The following is a 10335-nucleotide window of genomic DNA, read 5'->3' as shown; positions in this document are numbered from 1 at the left end:
CCATAGTTGTCTATTTATAAGCACCCCAAAACACCCTAAACCCTAAGTCCATTTGTTATTAATTAGGATAAGCCCAAAAGGAACCCTGCCAATTGAAACAGTCCTTTCGCTTTGGTTTAGGGTCGGGTAGACCGCTAAATCCAAGTCACGTTTCAACAATCTCCACCTTGACTTGGAGTTTCTCCAACCGCCAAAGGTTCGTCAGTATCTCTCAGTCGTCTCCTTCCTGCCAGATGCCCCGAGAAGGCTTTACCTCCTACGAATATTCACCAAGTTCAAGCAATGCTCAAACTTCTCCGTCGGTAGCGCCTTTGTCAACATATCAGCTGGATTGTGTTCTGTAGCTATTTTCTGAATAGAAAACTTGTCTTCCTCCAGAACATCACGGATAAAATTCAACCTTACTTCAATATGTTTGGTTCTCTCATGATACACTGGATTTTTAGCCAAACTCAAAGCACTTTGACTATCACAGAATAACACCGGTTTCTCCACCTTCAGACCCAAACTCTGCACCAGACCATGTAACCAGATACCCTCCTTAATACCTTCAGTCATTGACATGTATTCCGCCTCAGTCGTCGACAATGCAACCGTAGGTTGTAAAGTAGACTTCCAACTGACTGCACATCCAAACAGAGTGAAGATAAAACAAGTTAGTGATCTTCGTTTCACCAAGTCACCCCCGTAATCAGAGTCTGCATAGCCAACAAGACCATCACCATGGCCTTTATCATCATATACCAGACAAATATCAGACGCTCCTTTCAAATATCGCAAGATCCACTTTACAGCTCCCCAGTGAGCTTTACCCGGATTAGCCATAAACCTGCTCACCACACTAACCGCATAAGCGAGATCCGGTCTCGTACATACCATCGCATACATAAGACTTCCAACTGCACTTGAATATGGAACCGTCTTCATGTAACTAACCTCTTCATCTGTAGCCGGTATAGTGCTTCGATCAAGTTTAAAGTGTGCCGCCAAAGGGGTACTTACCGGTTTGGACTGATCAACAGAGAATGCCTGCAAAACTTTCTCAATATACTTTTCTTGAGAAACCCACAACCGTCTTGCTTCTCTATCACGCCAGATCTCCATACCAAGTATTTTCTTTGCCGCACCCAAATCCTTCATCTCAAACTCACCCTTTAGTAGAGCCTTCAAGTCATTAATTACAGCCATGTTCTTAGCTGCAATTAACATATCATCCACATACAACAGCAGATACACAAAGGAATCAGTAGAAACTTTCTTCGAGTAAACACAGTTATCAAACTGATTACGAGTATAACCATTAGACACCATGAATGAGTCAAATCTCTTGTACCATTGCCTCGGAGATTGCTTCAAGCCATACAGAGATTTCTTTAACAAGCATACCTGGTCCCCTTTAGAACTGTAGAACCCCTCCGGTTGAGACATGTAAATTTGTTCTTCTAGATTACCATGAAGGAATGCTGTTTTTACATCAAGCTGCTCCAGCTCCAGATCAAAAGCACCCACCATTGCCAAAAGAACCCGAATGGTTTTGTGTTTCACCACAGGAGAAAAGACTTCATGGTAATCGATTCCTTCCTTCTGTGAAAACCCTTTTGCCACCAGTCTCGCCTTGAACCTAGCAGGTTCAACACCAGGAATTCCCTCCTTTCTTTTAAAGACCCACTTGCATCCCACTGGCTTCACCCCTTTTGGTAGTGCAACAAGATCCCAAGTCTTGTTCTTTTCAAGAGACTGCATCTCTTCATTCATTGCCATAATCCAGGTTTCTGCATCTTTACTCGCCACAGCTTCTTTATATGTCTTTGGCTCATCAGAGCCAAGATCATCACCAACCGCTAGTGCATAAGCAACAGAATCCATGTCACACGTATTGACACATCCTGCAAACCTAGCTGGTTTCTGAATATTTCTCTTTCCCTTTCTTGCTGCTATGGAATCTTCAACCCCCGTACCAGCGTCATCAGCTTCCCCCTCAACCGGTTTCCCTTGAGGTTTTGACTGATCTGGTTGATCGGATTGATCAATAGTATTATCCTGCTGCTTTTCCTCTAACACAACTCTGTCAGGAGTCTCAAACTCCACTCTCTGGTTAGCACCACAATCTTTTGTACCTACAATACTTTCACAATCTCTACTCTGATCAAGCATAGCAGATTCATCAAAGGTTACATCTCTGCTAATAAGAAATTTACCAGGATTTTTACCTTCTGTACACCACAGTCGATAACCTTTTACTCCTGTTGCATACCCTAGAAATATGCATTTTACCGCCCTCGGCTCCAGCTTACCATCATTCACATGAGCGTATGCAGGGCATCCAAATATTCTTAGATTAGAGTAATCAGAGGGTTTACCGGACCATACCTCTTGAGGAGTCTTTAAGTCAATTGCAGTTGATGGAGATCTATTAACCAGATAGCTAGCAGTGTTTACTGCTTCAGCCCATAATTGCTTAGACAAGCCAGCAAATATGCGCATACACCTAGCACGCGCCATGAGGGTTTGGTTCATTCGCTCTGCAACTCCATTTTGCTGTGGTGTGTGTCGTACAGTGCGGTGCCTCACTATACCTTCTTTCTTGCAGAAATCATCAAATGGAGCGTTGCAGAACTCCAACCCATTATCAGTTCTTAGAGTCTTGACCTGTTTACCCGTCCGTTTTTCAACCATGGTCTTCCACTCCTTGAACTTCCCAAACACCTCATCTTTAGTCTTCAGAAAGTACAACCAGACCTTTCTCGAATAATCATCTATGAAAGTGACAAAGTAAGAACACCCGCCCTGCGATTTCACCGGAGAGGGACCCCATAGATTTGAATGAACATACTCCAGAATTTCTTTTGAAGTGTGATGACCGGTACTAAACCTCACCCTGCGTTGCTTCCCTTTTACACAAGCCTCACAGAATTGAATTTTACCTATCACATCCCCACCAAATAAACCCTGCTTGCTCAACACAGACAACCCTAGCTCACTCATGTGACCTAATCGCCGGTGCCACAAATTTGTCCTATCATCGTGTTTATCCAAGGACTGAGATACCGCCGCCGTTCCCATCACTGAACTGCCCTGTAGAAAATAAATTCCATGCTGCAGTTTTCCCTTCATCATTACCAGCGCACCTTTCAGGACTTTCACCCACTCACCTTCACCATGATATTTTAAACCATTCTTGGCTAAGGTCCCAAGAGAAATCAAATTCTTTCTGAGTTCAGGAACATACCAACAGTCAAATTTCCTGACAGTACCGTCATGCAATTTTATCTGCACTACCCCGCTCCCTTTTATGGCTAGAACCCCATCATCACCTAACTTCACCGTTCCATTCCACTCCTTAAAAGAAGTGAGTAGATCACGAGAGAACGTCATATGGTGAGAAGCACCGGTATCCATAATCCAAGAATCAGCAGTACTAGCACTACACGCTGTCAGAACTTCACCAAAGTCCCCATCATCAGAACTGTCTTGTACCACAGCAGCACTGCTGCCACTGTTACTAGAATCAACTTTTGTATTTCCCTTCTTTTGTGGACAATCCCTTTTAACGTGCCCTTTCTCCTTGCAAAGATAACACTTAACTTTGCTAGAGGATTTTGATTTTGAACGCGACCTCCCATTCCCGTTACCCCTCTCATGTGGTCTTCCCCTACCTGCAAACAGACCTGAACCAGAACCCTCTTCCAGAGAAACCTTTCTTTTCAATTCTTTGGACATAAGGGCATCTTTCACATCATTAACAGAAATTGTAGTTCTACCATATAGCATAGTATCTACAAAATTCTCATATGAACCAGGTAGTGAACACAATAAAATTAGGGCTTGGTCTTCATCATCTACTTTAACCTCAACTCCTTGAAGATCAAGAATGATACGGTTAAAGGTATCAAGATGATCCTTTACCTGAGTACTTTCGGACATCCGGAGGGTGTAAAGACGTTGCTTCTGATATAGCCTGTTCGTGAGGGAGTTGTTTTGGTACTTCTCACACAGTTTATTCCATAACCCAAAAGCCGTTGTCTGATCTACAACCTCCCGTAACACCTCATCAGTAACTGACAGCAAGATCGCGGAATGAGCCCTTGCCAAAATCTCCTTATTTACCTCCTCCTTCGTGTCTTTAGGAAACTTGTCTTCTCCCTCCAATGCAGCCGCACATCCTTGTTGAACCAGAAGTGCCCTCATCTTGACCTTCCAGAGCGTGAAGTCATTCGACCCATTAAACTTCTCCAGATCAAATTTATACGAGGACATTTTCAATCAATGGGATATGGCTCTGATACCACTTGTTATGAGAAAACGAGAAAGAAAGCAAATAAAGAACACAGAGGTTTTACGTGGTTCGGTGACGGTGTGTCAACCTACGTCCACGGGCAGGAACCGGAGAGATTTTATTATACTGATTCAGAGATTTACAATATGTCATCCGACTAAGAACCATAGTTGTCTATTTATAAGCACCCCAAAACACCCTAAACCCTAAGTCCATTTGTTATTAATTAGGATAAGCCCAAAAGGAACCCTGCCAATTGAAACAGTCCTTTCGCTTTGGTTTAGGGTCGGGTAGACCGCTAAATCCAAGTCACGTTTCAACAAGAATGAATTTTCTTAAATAGAACAAAATGGACTGGTATAATTTTGGCAATTTGTTATTTTTTTCCTGTCATTTAATTATTATTTTAAAATACATTTACTTCTTTAAATTTTTAATAACTTAGGGTGTGTTTGTTTTGTATTTTGGTTTAAAGAATTTTTTTATATGAAATATAGAATATTGTGTAAATAATATAAAAATATTTTTTTTTATAAAAAGTATGTTGGTTATTATTTACAAAATGAACACACTCTTAGAGAACATATTGTAAATACAAATGGTAAAAAATAAACTTTATATATTATTCTTTCAATCCCAAATCTAAAATATTTGTTTTACTATTTTCGTCTATTTTAGTAGAAGTAAGTATACAATAAAATACCAAAATATCTTTATTTTTTTAAAATTATAAATATATCGTTACACATACAAGTGCACGTAAAATAAAATGATAAAAATGTTAAATCTCTTCACACGATTGAATTGTAAAAGAGTAAAATTTGATGTTATTTAAGATTTTACTATATATTACTCCATTATTTTAATAAATTGTAAAATTATATGATAAAACAATTTAATATTTATTTTAAATTGATTATTGTATAAAATTATAAATTTTACGTAAATATCTTTAACTATAAGATAAAGTTAATAGTAGGTTAACTATTAATAAATATCAAAATAGTCTTTTTTAACATTAATACTAGTTCATATTTTCATGTCTGTCTCGTTTATTTTGTCGTTTTTTTTTTCAAAAAATAATTATACACTTTAATTATATTTTAAAAATGTTAATTTATATATTTTTTTAAAATTTTAATTAGACAAATTAGTTATTGTGATATGATAATTATTTTCACTAATATATTCCTAATTATTTACTAATTATACTCTTTCTAAATTCTCGTGTTTACAGTAAAATAGACATAATAGCCGGAACCGCTTGAGTATTATTTAATTTCACTTACATACCTTTAATTATGTCTAATTATGTCGGATTTTACTTTATCTCGAATTATAGTACTAAACTGCATTGGTTATTATATTGATTGAGTCAATCAACATGATTTTGACCAAATAAACACATGTTTATAATGAAAGTAGCACATATCGAATAACATGTCTTAATATAATACTCTTTTCGTCTCATATCTATATATATACATTTGTTTTTTTCACAGAGTTATAGAAATATTAGTATCGTATTGGAATAAAGTAGAAATAAAGGTAAAAAGACTAAATTAACCCTATAAGTACTGTATGATATAAAAGTAATGACATTTGTGTAATATATAGTACAATTACTAAAAAAAGAAATGGATACTTTATTATAGGACAGACCAAAATAAAAAAAAATGGATAGATTGTTAAGGGACGGAGGGAGTATATAGTACATGTTTGTATAACACTTTATATAATTATATGTAGTAATTTCATCACAATAAATTAATAAATTATATAGCACGACACAATATATAACTGATACTATAAATGTTAATACAATATATAACATATCATATAAAATAATATATTATATTAGTGATTTCAGCATAATAAACAGATTATACAAATAGACTTGATCAAAATTAGCACCTTAATCATAATAAGAAAATACAATTTTTATGTACTAAATAAGGAAGGACGATTACAATATACTCCTTTCCTCTGGCTAATAAATATAGATTTACTTTTGATGCGAGATTTAAAAAATAATAATATTTTAATTGTAGTGGATAGTTAAAAGTAATGTAAAGACAATTTTGCTCTTACTTTTTCGTGTAAAGAAATATAATGGTAAAATAGGGGTATATGTGAAAAAAAGTAAAATATTTAGTGAAATTATTACTTTATTATTCGACAATCAAAAATAAAAATATATATATTTTAGCTTGACAAAGAGAGTATATATATATTTTTTTGTACGGACCAACTATATTTCTCCATGTGTTACATTATGGATAACTTCAATATGTTTTTTTTTTTTTTTTTCCATTAAATTTATAATACTGTATAAATTGTTCATAAGTATGTTCACTTAGCGTTTTTAAATGAATTTATTTTTTGTGTATGGTATGAGAACTGTGTTGGTAATATAAAAAATAATATTTTATTTTGAATGATTGACTTTTTATAAATAAATAATATATATTATATTAATGTATGTATATATTTGTATTTTTTTAATAATATTTATAAAGAATTTGTTTAGTAAAAGATGTTGAACGAATATACAGACTTTTCGTACTATTTCAACAATTTAATTTAATTTTTTTTAGGTCAAATTGAATCAAACATGAGATAAAAATAGAATCTTTCACTAATAAACATATAAAAATACATTCTAAATGTTTGAAAATTTATTAGTATTATTATAGACAAATGACATGATAAACCTCTAATTTAATTATAATAAAAGAAAAAAAAATAGCTCCATTATGTTTTATCTATGCTATTAATTGTAATATGAGATTCATTTAATTTAGCTTTAAAAAATAACTACAAAGTAATGTTTTAAAATTATTTGAATATATTACTCGATCATACTCAGGTTGTTTCAGACTTTTTTGGAGCCCTGCACAAAAATAGATTTTAGGCCCTATAAACACACTACTAAATGTATTTTTAAAATAATATGACTGACATTGGCGTAGACTAGACAAGAAGTTGAAGGCAGTAGTATGACGACGGTATTGACTCGGGAGAAAAATATGAAAATCGAATTGACGGCGCTTTATCTGGATGTTCGAATAGTGAAAAAAACTGAGAGAAAGATGAACGAGAAAGTAGAGAGAGAGGGAGAAGTGAGTTTTGGTCTGGGTAGGTGGGTGTGTGGGAGCAGCGCGACAAAGACTTGAAAGTGAAAAGGGAGAGGTGTAGGCGTGATTGAAAAATGTAATGCAGTGTGGTTACGAATAAAAGATAAAATAATAATAATAATAAGATTAGGGTTTTAAATTTAGTCTTAAAATTAAAATTGAATTGGATAATAATAAAAAAAAATATATAATAAAATTTAATATTTAATAATTATAATAGGCTAACATTTAAAAAAAAGAAAAAAAAAAGAAAAAAAAAAAAAAAAGAGCTCTCATGGTTATACATTCACAATCACACTATCAATAAAATCTAAAATCTTCACTATATTAAATATTTAAAAGTTCATTAATGTGAAAATATACTATTTTTTCAATTGATTTACAATTAGTCAATTATTTTTCAATATATATTGATCATCACAAACAATTAGATTTGTTATTTTTCTAATATATATTTTTTCTGTCCAAAATGAAATTATTTTTTTGCCATTTCATCTGTCCCTCAAAAGTATCATTTTCTTATTATAGTAAAAATAATCATATATTAATATAAAACACCATTTAATTTTTACATAAATTTAAAATATATTATTACACACGTATAATTAATTTATATGTAAAGTACACAGTCAAAACTATATATACACTTTCAATACTAATTAATATTATTTCCTCTGTTCGGTTCTAAGAATCTCATTTATTTTTTGTGTCATTTTACTTAACATTAAAAATATCCTTATATTTGTATAATTTTTTGGACAAATGTTATTATAATAGTATTATAAGACACTAGTAGAAGTATTTTTGTCATTTTTCCTTAATTTGTACTATATTTTCATATAATAATTAATATTTAAAGATCAACACGCAAAAAATAAATATTACCTTTAGAGCCGAACGAACTTAGTATTATTTTTTAATTTACTATAAATTTTTTTAAAAAAAATTATTTTGGACTAAAACAGAAGAAGTATTTAATAGTATTATGTATAACATAAATTATACAAACAATAAAAATTAATGTATTATTTAATACCCTTGTATAACACCATATTGTCATTAGTAAAAAAAATAAAATAAAGAAATTGATACAAGTTAATTATATAGGGTTTGTTATCCCAATAATTTTTTTTTTTTGCACGATTATTAATATATGATAGTATAAATTTTATTGTCTCAAAAAAAATCAACATTTAATATAAAATATTATTTTTATATTACCTATATAATTTTTTATACATCATATTAAAAAAATATATACCTCAAACTAAAACACCGATGTATTTCTTTACACTTCAGATCCTTCAATTTTTATTATTTGTACTCTGTATTTTTTAAAAAAATATATATATATTTTTATCTCATAAAACTTTATATTATATATTATTTTAATATTAAATTCAAACCAAAATTTTTTAAACTCCGACAAAAGAATTTCGAACCCTAAGTGCTTAGTATTATTATTAGATTAGAGTAGGGTAGGGTAGGGTAGGGTAGGGTAGGTTGGATGGGGTCCAACAAGTCCTTAAGTGTCAAGGCATGCATAAATGAAAGCTCTATCACCAATTAATGTTGTTGTCCTAATAGTTTCCAAACCTTTTATTTAGGCTTCAATATTTGTTAGGTTATGTGACACAAATAGAAGTTTTCAGACATTTTTTTTTTTTTTAATAAGTCTAATATCATTTTAATTAGGTTTTGTTTTTTCTGATTCAAAATGTCAGATTTCTACTATTTAGACGGTGTATTTTCTAAAAAAAAATATATAATTTTTTTTTTTACAATTCTCGTTCTCTAAAAATATAGAAGAAAAGGGTCTGTGCCCCAATATCTGCCAGAAAAGGGCCGAGCCATAACAAATGGGAAGCGATACGACTCAATTCCAACATAATAGCTCTGATATAGCTAGCTCTTTTAGGTACTTGAATATTTCCTAGCTGCTCGGGTCCATTTACGGTTATTGCTTCTGTGAACATAGTAGCTAAAAGGGAAAAATAAATTTATACATTTACTGGATGTTGGATCCGTCGGGACTGGCGGAAGAGTAGGGAACCCGTTCCCTGTCTTTGTTTCTATCTCATCGTATCCCATTCTGTTCTGCGATATTTGCAAATGACTGTCAATACCTCGGTGTAGGTCCTTATGCCCTGGGCGACACACGTGCTACAATGGCCGGGACAAAGCCAAAGTCACTGAATGGGTAAGTCGCCGATCCCTGGACTATGGAATGTACTTTATCCACTGGGTGACCTAGTGCGTTGTAGATTCTTATCCAAGACTTGTATCATTTGATGATGCCATGTGAATCGCTAGAAACATGTGAAGTGTATGGCTAACCCAATAACGAAAGTTTTGTAAGGGGACTGGAGCAGGCTACCATGAGACAAAAGATCTTCTTTCTAAAGAGATTCGAAATCTATCATATATTATTTTAATAATAAATACAAACCAAATTTTTCCGATAAAATCATTTATTCAAACTTTTGATATCTTTAAATCTTGTATGTTGCACAATATATATACATATATACATCAAAATTCATAACATATCACAATATTCTTTCTGTCTAATATAATAGTCTTGTTTACCATTTTTGTCCGTCCCAAAACAATAGTCTCATTTTCATAAATAATCATATCAATATAAAACCACATTTACTTTTTTATTATTATTACACAATTACCACTACTTTTTACACTAATACACTCACAAGGGCAAAAAAAAGTCTTTTACGCGTACTTTTTATCCACTACCAATATAATATCAATATTTCTTAAATCCCGTAATAAACACAACCCAAACTATAGTTTTGGGACGGAGGGAGTAAAATATTGTTTTTGTGTTTCAATTTTGGATTTTGCATTTTTGTTTTGAATAGAAATTTTTTAATATGAATGACCTTATGATGTAATATAAATATG

This window comes from Andrographis paniculata, unplaced genomic scaffold (assembly GCF_009805555.1).
Source record: "Andrographis paniculata isolate CXL003 unplaced genomic scaffold, ASM980555v1 Contig15END, whole genome shotgun sequence".
NCBI lineage: Eukaryota > Viridiplantae > Streptophyta > Magnoliopsida > Lamiales > Acanthaceae > Andrographis > Andrographis paniculata.
Note: the sequence above shows the minus strand (reverse complement) of the source record.